Raw genomic sequence first — 13,373 nt, forward strand, 5'->3', positions numbered from 1 at the left:
CATGCAGAATAGGCAGGTTAGGCTGATGTGCATTTCTTAATTTGGTTATTAGGAGTAAGTAAATGTGGCCGGTAATGGCCAGAGTTGGTTCCTGTCTGAGTCTACTTGATTCATTTAGGTACTGGAAAGCATGTGACTCTGTCCTTGGTAGAAATGGGCTCCCTGCTGGAACCATACTTTTATATGACTGCAGACCATCACTGACTTACAATTTAGAGTCATCAATCGGTTGAATAAAAAAGAGGTGAGACATCAGCTTTACAGCACAACTTTGGGCAAACAAATTATTTCCAAATTGTCCCAGAGGGAGCTACCACTTGGACGGGTGTTGTGGAAGCCTTAATGTGACCCCAGGACCATGCAGGCTTAAGAGAGTATAAAGTGAAAACATAAAAACCACACAGTGCCACTGAAGAAACAAGGAAGAAGATTTCCTCGGACAATGTTAACTTTGATATCAACAAACAGCAAAGCCTAATTGTAAAGGATGGGCTGGTGCTCTGCTGCTTAACCTCTGCTTTAGTCGGCCAAAAGGGTTTCAGGAACTGAATAAATAGCATGTAAAGAGTGTGTCAGTGGAGGTGATTTGTGTTTTCTATTAAACAAAACGGAAGTATTTGTATATGTATTTTGATACATTCTTACTTGTGGTACTGGTGATGAGTGAACTGTTGTATGATCGGTCATATACGTAAGAATTTCACCATATTCTGTACATGTGGCAATACTAGTAGTACTACTAAAATCATTTGTATTATTGAAGGATATCTGAGTCCCTGGTGGAAGGACGTGTGAACACGTTGAAATCGCTCAAACTCCACAAAGACAATTTCAGTAATTTAGTCTCAGCGCCTGGTGTCCTTTTTGGTTTTTCAGAAATTATGAAAGGGTGGGGTTAAGCCAATGCGTTATGTGCAGTGGGCCCTTGCCAATCCATTATATTCAAAGGATTAAAATGTACAGCACACTTTAAAGTTAAAAATATAGATATTGTAAACCACCTTTAAATGTAAGACAGCCTCACTCAATGATGAGAAGTGTTTGTAACTCCTGCGAGTGGGAATCCAAGGTGACATTTACCAAACTTGCTGTAAAAGTGAAAACGCAAGTCCTTTGGCTCTTCTCTGAGGTGACTGAAATCATCAAGCGGGCGGTGACGATATCGGCTTTTTTTGCAGCCGTAGGTAAAACACATCCAGTGCCGCTGCTGGATCCAATGACATCATTGCGTTACCGGGAAAACCAACCCCGCCTCTGTCATGCTATAGGCTGGCGACAAACACCGTGAACACTTTACTGGATTTAGACGACGTCAATCATCACGGGAGGGGCGTGTCTCGGGGGTTTTGGTTAAAATATTAGCGACTGTAAAACGGACCTTGGTGTGTTTAGGACGCTTGCATGGACAGTGGGAAGGAGGTGAGAGTGAATGAAAAATATTTTACGAAAAGAGAAGGAAAATTGTATACATTCACTGAGCTGTATTTAGCTAATGCAGAAAATCACATTTGAATGTGTTGCATCCCTGTGTAAGGTAAGGGCGTTATGTGTTTTTGCTGGGTGGGCATCTCTGCGTTTGAATGTTTATTTTCTCTAGAACTGAAGCTTGTTCTTCACTTGTTTATTGCTGTATATACGTTAGATTGTGTTTTTTTTGTGTGTGTGTCTGCATCTGGATGTCCGCGTTACATTAGCCCGAGTGTCCTCTGCATTTGCCCGCTGCCTTGCCGGGGCGTCGCGTCCTGCTGCAACTTTGGTGCGCTCGACACCTGCGGCTGTCCGCGAGAAGCCCGCGCCGAGTCCTACGATTCTCCGTGTCTTTGACGAGTGCGCAAAGTCAGCCTTTTCATTTGCTGAGACTAACCCGTTCACTGGAACGTGGAGCCAGGTCACAGCAAAAGATAAAAAGGTGTTCAGAGCGTGTTTGGGAAGAGCCAATATAAAAAAAGTAAAGTGAACCAAACCAAATTACTTTCACGTTCTTTTGTCGCTGTATTATGTAAAGAACTTAAGGCTGATCATGTTTTTTAAATCAATCGTTTTTATATAGCGCCTTTAACAGCGTTTTGTCACAGAGCGATTTACAAAGAATACATAATTGTACTGTATTTCAAATAAGCTAAATGACAAAATGTAATACAAGATTGCTCAAATACATCATAATCACAAGAAACAATATTGTACTGGTAATAGCCCACACATGTCCTTACATAAAATATACAACAGGGAGTAGACTATAATGATAGACAGTACGACAGCAACAGAACAGTCAGCAAATAAAATGCAAATCTAAAATATAAGTGAGGAAAAGGGGCCCTTTTTGTCACTAAGGTGCTACATCTTTAAAAGGCACATTTACATTTGACTTAGTGCCCTAAACAAATATTAAATAACAAAATCGTTTTTAGACCAAACTGCAAGACAATTCTCAAGTATTTCATTGTGACGTGTTTTTTAAAAGGCATAAGTAACAGGTCAATTGCTAAATCCATCCAGACGTTTTCTTTTTGGCAGACAAAATATTCATATGGCAAGTGTTTGCTATTTTGACCTTGTCTTGTCTTTTGACCTTGTCAAGATCATATGATTGCTATAATTAAGCAAGGAAAGTTTTATTCAGTCCATTTTACTTCTTTCTGAGTGGTATGGTGGTGTAGTGATTAGCGCCACTGCCTCATATCCTAATCTTGACTGAGACACAATTGGTATGGAGTTTGCTCATTGTTTCCTGTGGGGAAATTGTTTTGTATGTTTTCCTCCTTTATCCTCAAGATGTATTATGTACGAATGAGTACGTGTGTGTGGTGTGAGTAGTGTGCTCTGAGATAAACTGGTGCCCGATCCAGGGTTAGCTCCATCCTCAAAGCCATTGCTTTTGGAGTATTCTTTGTCTTCAAGACCCTGGACTACATTAAGCAGCCAAGATAATGGATGAATGAAATGGTTCTTTCTGGGTGTATGGTGATGCAGTGGTAAACGCTGCTGACTTTCACCTTCATGGACCTAAGGTCTGTTCCTGGTGTCTTCATTGTTAATGTGGAATTTTTCTGTTCTCCTTGTGACCTAGTTGGGTTTTTTTCTAGTTTTTTTTTTTTTTCCCCTCACATTCCTAAGACATCTTTGGATGTTAGGCTGATTGGTAAATCGAAAATTTGGTCCGGTGTGGGTATCTGTAAATGTGTGTCTTATGATCCATTGAGATCAGGGTTGGTTCCTGGGTTGCACATGATGCCGCGTACAATCAGTCAGATCTTTATTTTATAATATAATATAATATAATATAATATAATATAATATAATATAATATAATGAAATTCTTATTTGAGTGCCCACACAGGATACAACCGTCCACTAACAATGGTACAATTAACAGTACAGTAATGCCACAATACAGAGCAGTAAATACCACCGAGTACAAAATACTGTGCATTAGCTAACAACACACAGTCTGTGTTTTTGTTAAAAGTATGATTCGAGGAGAGATTCAAAAATTGTCACATTTGGGTTTCATTCTGTCTTCTTTATGTTTAACTGACTGGCACATAGATACAGCATTTTTTGGTATGTCGTGGTTTAATCTAACATCTTATAGAGGCTGTGGCAGGTTAACAACAACAACAACAACATTTATTTATATAGCACATTTTCATACAAACAGTAGCTCAAAGTGCTTTACATAATAAAGAATAGAAAAATAAAAGACAATGTAAGAAAATAAAATAAATCAAGATTAATTAACATCGAATAAGACTAAGGTCCTATGGCCAGGGGGGACAGAAAAAACAAAAAAGAAAAAATAAAATCTGTAAGGGTTCCAGACCATGAGACCGCCCAGTCCCCTCTGCATGCACAGTGTTGCATTTGTAGGACTGTTTATGATTTTTAATACATGCCTATGTGCTGTATTAGAAGAGGCTGTGAATGAAAGCGCGGCAGTGTTTTCTGATGTATACTTTTTATATGAAAATATTGGAAGCATTGTATACAGCAAAGGAAGAACCAAGTTTTAGCATTCACATACACACATATAAAATATTGAACTCTCAAAGAGTATCACATTCAGTGTTCATCACCAGCGTAGGTGTTAATTGTGGTGCCTCTTTGTTTCCGGCAGAGAGAGAGAGAATCCTTGAGAGCAACAATGAGTATAATTACACAAGATTAAAAGAAAATGTTGAGTGACACTGATTACATAAATCAGCATTTCATGAAAACTTAAGAAATTCATCAGAACAAATTTGGTTATCAACAACTACATTCAAACTGCAACTAAAAGTTACTCCGTTCCAATTTTTGGCTCATATTTTTTTTTTTTCTTTTGGATAGCAAAAATAATTTTGCAAATAATCTAAATCTGATGTGAGCATATACAAATATCTAGCCTGAGTGTGCCCCACAAGTAAAAAAATATACAGTACCGCCATGAACATTAACAACATGCTGTATGCTTTAACACTTTAATATTGCCTTCATTGCAGAATGTTTGTTAATTCTTCAGCTCATGGAGGCAAGGAATAGAAACAGCAAAGAACTGTAGCTGATGTGTTGAATGCAATTATCACTGCTCTAAGTGTGTGTAGAAAATGGTGGACACAAGAAAGGATCCAGAACTGTTGGGAGAAAGATGTTGAGGGTGTCGTTGCAAAACAGTGGTTTGTTGATTACAAGAGAAAGGAACATTTGATTGCTTATGCCAGTATTTGTAAGACTCTTTGAAGAATACCCAATCAAAGAATGCCATTTTCATCTAAGAATGCGTAGAAACTGGGGTGTATTGGCTGGTGACAGTCGCCCCAAATGTTTAAGTTCCACATCTTGCTTCCTTTCCTTTGGCATGATGAGTTTGTACTGTCATCCAACTTGATTTGCAACACAAAAATATGATGAAGGTCTCATTAAAAGTGATATTAAATTAGTTCTAGGCAATTCCAATCAAAGCCTTCAAACACAGGTCTCATTTAAGTCGCATATGTCAGTATCAGATTTTCAACCACATACATAACTGGTCTAAATCTGAGCCAAAAACTCCAGACCAAGTGTTCTTTTGCTGTTCACATTTCCCTAAAATGTTCAGAACTATTTTAAATATGCATTTCAGTGAAAAAAGTAGAATTGAGCTGCAGCGTGAACACTGTTTTAAGTTGTCTAAAGTTTTTTAAAAACAATAAGGGTCATTGCTTCATCTGCAGGACGACGCAGTTTGTTATAAGTTTCCATTGCTGTTTGTGTGCAGAAGTCTATTGTGGAATCTGTCTTGAATGTTTTCCTTCCCTGAGAAGGTTATTCCTAACTTGATTATGCAGTGTCAGCATTATTGAGCCCATGTGGAATATCTCCTGTTAATGTGAACGTTTGTGTCAACGCAAACCCCGAAATCCTATTCAGGGTTTCCCTTCTATAGGTTTCTCTCATCTTGTTGTTTGGTGTCATTTAAACGTAGTAATGAAGTAAACAAGTAACTGTTGTGTTAAATATAGGGCCTCTTCATTCAAAGCACCTGCTATATTGATAGTTTGTTTCTAGCCTTTAAGGGCATTGATGGGATACATTTATGAATAAGAGTAAGCTTTATTTTTCTTCAAGATAATGCAAATATGACATCTGTCCTTATGGCTTTACTTTACAGCTTAATTTCTCTTACATTTTCTGTTTTTCACTTAAATGTGTAAACAAGGTCCACCTGTTTTGTAGTCAACAGACTTGCAAAGGAAGCAGTAAAATTGGACCTGCTATGTGACTGAAGTTCCATATCGTAAAGGCAATAAAGAAAATACCCAATGACTCGGAAACCGGATATAAAATAGATAAATTAATTTTAGCTGTTTTGTTTTAAGAGGCATACCAGCCTATTGACTTTTACATGTTTAACATAAAACAGAGTAGTTTTGCGCTGTTTAGCAACAACATGTAAGTTGTGGACGCTGAGGGCAGGAATGACAGGAGACCTGTAGATTGAAAGAAGCTTTTTATTCTTGGTGAGTAGAAAGCTGCAGCAGCTAGTGTAATCAGCTTCACATTACAGGGAATTTCTTTCTTTTATACTAGATCTGTTTACATGTTTGAAGCAGAACTTATAGTAAGCTTTAGTGATCACTACCTTATCTTGCTTAGGTATGCAATGTTTTTGCACAACAGTCGGGAGGAATTACCTACATACCTAAATCTTTAGCAGTATGGTCGAAATAATTTAAGCAAGGGTTCAAAAACCAGTCACAGCTGATTTCATAATATCACAGGGTGTTCTTTTATTATCAAGAGGTCAGCAGTTTATAAATGATGCAAGTTAGTCCCTCAATTCTGTGCACAAAGCTTAATTCTTTTTCTGCATAAATGAGGAACAAATCATATAGCTCTCTGCAGCATGATTAATACAAAATATTGGTATTGTGAGTTAAATACTTATAATCATTACAGTTAATAATGTTTTATTCTTTCTCAATTCCCCCCTTTGCACATAAAATATGCACATTAAATAAATCAGACCCAGTCAGCGGGAGCAGTATCATCATATTCAGGAGGGGGTGTAGGTTCCAGGAGCAAAGGGTTGTAATAGGGGTCCTGGGAATTGTGGGCATGGAGAAAACAGGCTTTTGTGAGGGAGGTGTCAATGAGCCTGTGAAGGAGGCCACAAATACAGTGGATGAGGCAGCAACCGAAAACAACCAGAATTGCAAGGGAAATGAGGACAGTGGTGAATATAGTCTTACACCACCCGGCCCATGTTCCGAACCATCTTTCAAATAGTTCGTCAAGGGGATTGGAGATGGACTGAGAGCAACATGTTCTTTTTACACATCCAACATATATCGTCAAGTGGGGAATTATGGGAAGAAAACCAGGAATGTGAAAGACTTTGATGAGTGCTTGCGCCAGGGGACACATTATAGGTCTGTTGACACCATTCAAGTAGTAGTCTACCAACAAAGTTCGAGGAGTTGGGGCCATTTTATGAAAAGTAAGTATAGTTGGCCCTATATGAGCAGTACATCAGCGGGGTCATGGGGGGAAAGGGAGGGAAGAGGTGGTGTAGAGATGTGCATAAGGGGTCCTTGGGAGGAGTGGAGGAAGAGAACAGCTGTAACACACAAGAGAGACCTGCAGGGTGCAATGGGTCGGTTAAGGGGAAAAGGGTCGTGGCCAGATATTGTCTGGCCATGGCACAGTCATAGCAATTTGATTGGTTTACCTGTTTAGCAGAGTAAAATACCCATTGAAGCCAACGGTTCTGGTACCCATAACCAGTCTCAAATGCAAAGGTGGAGGATAAGAAGGTAATATTTAAGTACAGCACAGGGTGCGATGGGGAGTCATCAGGAAGGACAGTAGCAGGGGAGGTTGAGGAAGTAGGAGAGACAGAATTGGGCCTTGGCGTTGTGACTTGAATAATGAATTTCCCAAAAGGATGTCCTCCAGAGACGTGTGCCCCTAATACGTAAACACCCTCATCATAGAGTGATGGATCTTTTAAAGTGATGATTACCGGGTTACAGTTATCATGTGAGCATGTTCCACTAGTATGTCCCTTAATAATGGAGAACCTTGTCTTGAGATCATGTTGCTGAGCCTTCCAGGGCTAATAACCCCAGTCATAGGTACCTGTATTTGCAAATACCCACTGCAATTCTTCACAATTGCTGCCATAATGAGTGAAGACAGTAGTCACACACACATATTTTTCAGGCCTAGTCCATTGTTCATGTCTTCCGGTTCCACAAGGAGTGACGTTACAAAAGTCAATTTGGAGTGAGGTGGTCTTCCCTACTTGGAAGGGTCCCCTCCAACGAGGCTGATGCCAGTGTTTTCACCTGGTGTCTTTAATTAAGATCCATGTACCCAAGGGGAACAGTGGGCCTGTTGAGTCGGGAGCTGTTTGCCAGGCATGTTTGACCTGTTCCTGGACATCCTTCAATGAGGTTCATAGACCTGTGAGGCTAGAAAGGAGATCATTGTCTACTGTATGTAATGTCACATTTCCTATAATCATGCCCACTGGCATGGGGCGACCTGTTAGGATCTCAAACGGGGATAACCCCAACTGTTGATGTGTTCTTCCCCTCAAGCTCAAAACAGCTAAGGGTAGAGCATCTGGCCAAGAGAGATTAATTTGCTCACAGATTTTGGATAATTTGGATTTCAAAGTGCCGTTACACCTTTCTACTATTCCCCCGCTCTGGGGATGGTATTTGCAGTAATGGTGAACATTTATTTGCAACCAAGAGGATAATTCACTTAATACAGATTTGACAAATTGTGTGCCATTATCTGTTTGGAGCTTCTGTGGAATACCCCACCTTGGGATAATTTCTTTTATTAAAGCTTTAGCCACTGCCTTTGCATCGGCATGCTTAGAAGGAAAGGCCTCAACCCACCGGGAGAACACAATCACAAGACAGTATTGATATCCTCTGGATGGCGTTAGTTCAGTGAAGTCCATTTGAATGGACCCACTGGTTTCAGGGTAACGGCGGGACTTACCTGAGTTCCTTTCCTCAGTATAAATAGTGACTTCTTTCCCTTCAGCCAGCTGACAGGCACGGGTAAGTGCTATAATTTCCACTGTCTGCACGCTTAGTACAGATGAAATGTGGTTTGCTTCAAGCAGGCAGTTTTTCTTGACTATAGCGTAGCTGGTAGACAATGTCCTGTCTTTTAAGCGCAATGAACAACCATCTACAAATAATATATCCCCTTTTTCTAGTGGTACCTCCTGTAAGTCAGATGTGACTTTCAAGATATTTGTTATTTTATCATGACAATTGTGTGGTTCTCCTTCTTCCATAGGAAGAAGAGTGGCTGGGTTTAGTGTAGAACATCTTTCAATTGTGACGTTCGAGAGAGTGCACAGTACATTTTTATAGTGTATTGCTCATGCATTAGTAAGATGTGATGTTTTCACTTGCATTAAGATAGAATGAACTGCATGCGGTACTTTTACCATTAAGGGCCTCATGAGCACAATGTCTGAGCACGCTAATACGGCCTCTGTTGTTACAGCAGCTACTTTCAAACAGACCAGGATTGTAGCAGCCACTGGATCCATTTTTTTTAGAATAATATGCGACCGGTCTTTGTCTATCTCCTTGTTGTTGAGTTAGTACCGCAGTCATATACCCCCCTTTCTCGTCCACGAACAGAGTGAAAGGACGAAACTAGTTCAGAAGTTCTAATGTGTGTGCAGACATTAAAATTTATTTAATATCAGTTAAAGTCTTCTCAGCCTGCTCCTTTCTTGAAATTTTATCAGTTAAGGCCAAATTAGGAGAGGTCGCTAGATCTTGGAGTGGCTGTGCTTTTTTAGAAAAAATTTTTAACCCATTGCCGGCAATATCCTAACATTCCAAGGACAGATATATCTTGCCACCTTGTAGACTGTGCACATTCCCCTGCAGTCAAATCATGACCCAGGTATTTTATTTTCCTTTAATCAATTGCAAATTTTTCCCAGACACCTCGTGCCTGTTTTCCGCTAGGAAGACCAACAAAGCCTTTGTGTCTTCTTTGCATTATTCCTGAACCTCAGAACCTAAAAGCAAATCATCTGCATACTGCACCATGCACATACACACGCACAGCCTCTGTATATCCCTGCGGAATCACAGCTCTGGTCCAACACTTCCCTTTAAAAGTGAATGTGAATCAGAACTGGGATTCGGGGTGAACCGAAATGAAAAAGCATTTGCAAGATCAATAACAGAAAACCACATAGAAGTGGGCAGGACTGTAAAGAGAATAGTGGAAGGATTAGCGACTATAGGAGTCCTAGGGTGTATAGTAGCATTGACTCCGCAGAGGTCCTGAATGAACCATCATGAGCCATACACTTTTCTAACTAGAAGAATAGGAAAGTATTGGATCGGAATAATAGAACCCCGCTTAACTAAGTCAGCATGAACAATGTAAACGGAAGGATGACTTTGGGAAAATGACCAAGGGTTCAACATGAGCTATTCAGACAAAATATTATTTCCCTTGTACCTAGAGAGATGAGAGGAGTGAATCTAACTAAAAGATTTGAAGGGTAAACAGCATGGGTAGGTGGAGAGGTGAAAGATACAGTAAATGACAGAACGATCGGGTTACAGGTACATCTAGTCCTACTGCAATATTTTTAACAGATCTATCTGGGGTGGACTATATATTAGGTCCCACATATTCCCAATCCTCCCCTTCTGGACATGCTAATACCCATTGTCTCACATTATACCACTGAAAACAAGCAGATTTAGCAATAGGGATATGTGGGATAGAACCACTCCAGAAGAAAAGCAGTTGTTGTAACAAAAGAGAGATACTGCTCCAGCCAATTCTGCTGAGATATAACAGTTCGTTATGCAAATAGTCTCTTTTTTTGACAGCAGCAGCTAAAAAGTCCAAGAGCCAAACTTCACCATAATTCAGTCCAAAAAATCATGAAATATAGTGAAAATATTTTGAATACTGTAATCCAAGAGGAACCCAGGACAGCAGAGATTCTTGCTGTTTTGAGAAAAACATGAACAATCAAAGCAGCATAGGATCATGTAATGGTGGTGGTCAGTGCAAGGGTGGTGTGTTGTTCTGATGTGACCTTCACTCCCTTTTTCGTTGCTGAGATGCAAAGGCACAGGCAGGCCATCAAGTCTTGTCCAAACGAGTTCACTGGGCAATAGAGGGCTGATATATTTTGCATTTATTTCTGCTTTTAACTGTCCACTGAACATTGAACTGGCCACTATCAACCTCCTGTTGTCCCAGAGTCTCAGTCCATTGCTCTCTCACATCATTTCAGCCTGGAATTAGCTTCTAAGGACCCGAGTCCATTCTGCAGCATTTGGCTTATATATGTCATCCAATTGTTTCTCCGCCATCATGAACTTCTGCCCCCCTTCTTTTATTTGGGTTTTAGTAATTCCTACACCACCTCTTTTAATTCTTTCAGGTCCCAGTTTCTTTGCACCATCATGGTGGGACGGTTTTAATCTGTCAGGCTGTTGTACATTATATTGCGGAATGGGAACTTGTATTAATGGTGCTTGAAATTCCCTCCTTTCATATTCATGTATGACCCTGAGGGGTCAGAATAGGGGCTTATGAGGCATCCGTTTCCCCGGGCCGTGTCTTTGTGCCGCAGTACTTTCTTGCACCAATCGTAACTGAGATTGGTGGTGATCTCTACCCTCTCCCTCTTCTTCATCCTTCTCTGGCTGAAACTGTTCGGTTTAGAAATCATCGGGACCGTCTTCTTCCTCTCCCTCATCCAGCTGCCCCAAGGGGCGGTGATGGACTATTGTCCTCAAAGTGAGGGGAAACACATGCTGTTGCTAAATCAAGGTATAATCCGTTCTTCTTTTTTATTTATATTATTTTTATTTGCTTATTCTTCCTTCTTTTGTTCAGACTTTTGAGATGGTTCTTGCATTATCAAGAACAGCTTTTCTTTTCTGCTATAATTTTCATTTGGCTTTGCCGTCCCTCATTGCACTTCTGCATCGCTTTCAGGGCTCTATCTTTAATTATCAATTCCCATCTATCAAACATTTCCATTGTATATGGCCCTCAACTACATAACCCTCGTGCATCTATACTAATAAAAGGCAAAGCCCTCACTGACTGACTGACTGACTGACTCACTTACTCACTGACTCATCACTAATTCTTCAACTTCCTGTGTAGGTGAAAGGCTGAAATTTGGCAGGCTTATTCCTTACAGCTTACTTACAAAAGTTAGGCAGGTTTCATTTCGAAATTCTACGCGTAATGGTCATAACTGGAACCTATTTTTTCGTCCATATACTGTAATAGACTGCAGCTCGATGGCCGTGGGAGTCGGAGTTGCGTCTTGCGTCTCGCATCATCACGCCTCCCACGTAATTGAGTGCCTACCCATATAAGGCTGTCCCTCAGCGGCAATCCAATAGAAACACTCTGCCACTAAATATTCAGACGAAGATGAGATGGTCTGGGTGGTGTTTGAGACAAACTCAGCGAAACTGCTAAAAAAACTTTTAAGTGCTGGGTCTTAGCTAACATTAAATAAAGCCGTGGGCATCACAAGATCGCATGAGATAGCACAGGCACAGCTCAGTAGCTTTGAAGCATGTACTCCGAGCGGCACACGTGAACTGACTATGAACGCAGTACACAGAGTACAAGCAAAATCTCTAAAGAGCACGGAGACTTTTGATCACATGAACGTGTCTGCAAAAAGTGCCGTTTCCTGCACTGCAAAAATACTATAAAAGTCGGGCAGCCGGCGCGCGTGCGAGTAGCTGTGCCGGCCTTTAAGACGCTGACTGTGCTTCTGCCTTAAGTCAAAGTGAGCACTTTTAATTTTTTTCCTCCTTCCCCTGAGCTATAGCCCAGACAACTGCAAACACGGGATCCCTTTTCTAGACCGTGGCAAACTAATATTAAGGTGCTTTGCACTTTCTTTTGCCGTATACGATTATGAGGTCTTGCAAGACACGTACATGAGTGGAGGACCGACAGTGCCATCCCGGCCAGTTAATGGCAGGGACGTCTCACCAGTCACCACGAGACCCACTGCGACGGTCCACAAAAGGCGCTCATATCGTCAGCGAAGACGTCTCTCTACACTATCTATATATATAATTCACTAAGGCGAGACAACCATGGAAAGCACGCCAGAAGGGGCGTGGACTCACTGAGCCGCCGATAAGTAAGACACCTATGGCGCACGCAGAAGGAGCCACGCCCACCAACTCCTGGCACCTCCGAGCCACGTTGACTGTTCATAGAGGCATGCTTCTTGCAGAGGTGAATCGCAATATGCAGTGTGTAAAACGGTTTGCAAGGGGTATCCCATGGGATCCTCAAAACAATCCTTTACAACTGAGGTTAAAACACAATGAAGTAAGCAGTCTTTAAAAACCGTGTTTTCGGTTACGACGCACGACCGCATGCACCATAGCAAACTGTTTTACTGTGTTGGTTCGTTCTGTGCATTGTTATAATGTTGCTTTTCTTGCTGATTTATTACATTACTGATTTTTCGAATGTTAATTTTCTCCCTGTGCTTAAAAATCATTAAAAAACCGGCCTGATTATGCGTATATGTGCGCGCTGGACTGGCTAGTATAAAACAAAAAGGCAAGTTTCCTTTCTTTACACCTTTTTTCCTTTTATCCCAAAACAAAGCCTTTCTCTCTTAACACTGCAGAGGACACAAAACTAATTTCTTTAATTGCTGGTAATGCCAGTAAGGCACATTACCAGAGGAAGAAATTTGGACGTTCACATAGAAAATGTAATTTCTATACCACAGCTGTTGTGTAGCGCCTTTCAAATGGCTACTGGGAAAGCCCTAATCTTGTGTATTGTCAGTCAATCAACCTGCAGTCAACCATAGCAGTGCTAGGTTTTATAAGAACCTA

The 13,373-nt window shown here is 40.7% G+C and overlaps 1 protein-coding gene across 2 annotated transcripts in view; it reads left to right on the plus strand.

Annotated features, from left to right (window-relative positions):
* Positions 1-1,348: 1,348 nt before the first annotated feature.
* Positions 1,349-13,373, plus strand: part of si:ch211-180f4.1 (uncharacterized protein LOC100144405 homolog) — a 58,666-nt gene continuing 46,641 nt past the window's right edge. The window contains exon 1 of one of the 2 annotated variants that reach the window (XM_039775559.1): positions 1,349-1,419. The gene's annotated coding sequence lies outside the window, so the exon portion shown is untranslated. Of the gene's footprint in view, positions 1,535-13,373 lie in introns of both variants that reach the window. The other variant, XM_039775558.1, reaches the window with a different exon arrangement.

Source organism: Polypterus senegalus, chromosome 13 (genome assembly GCF_016835505.1).
Source record: "Polypterus senegalus isolate Bchr_013 chromosome 13, ASM1683550v1, whole genome shotgun sequence".
In the NCBI taxonomy this organism is placed as follows: domain Eukaryota; kingdom Metazoa; phylum Chordata; class Cladistia; order Polypteriformes; family Polypteridae; genus Polypterus; species Polypterus senegalus.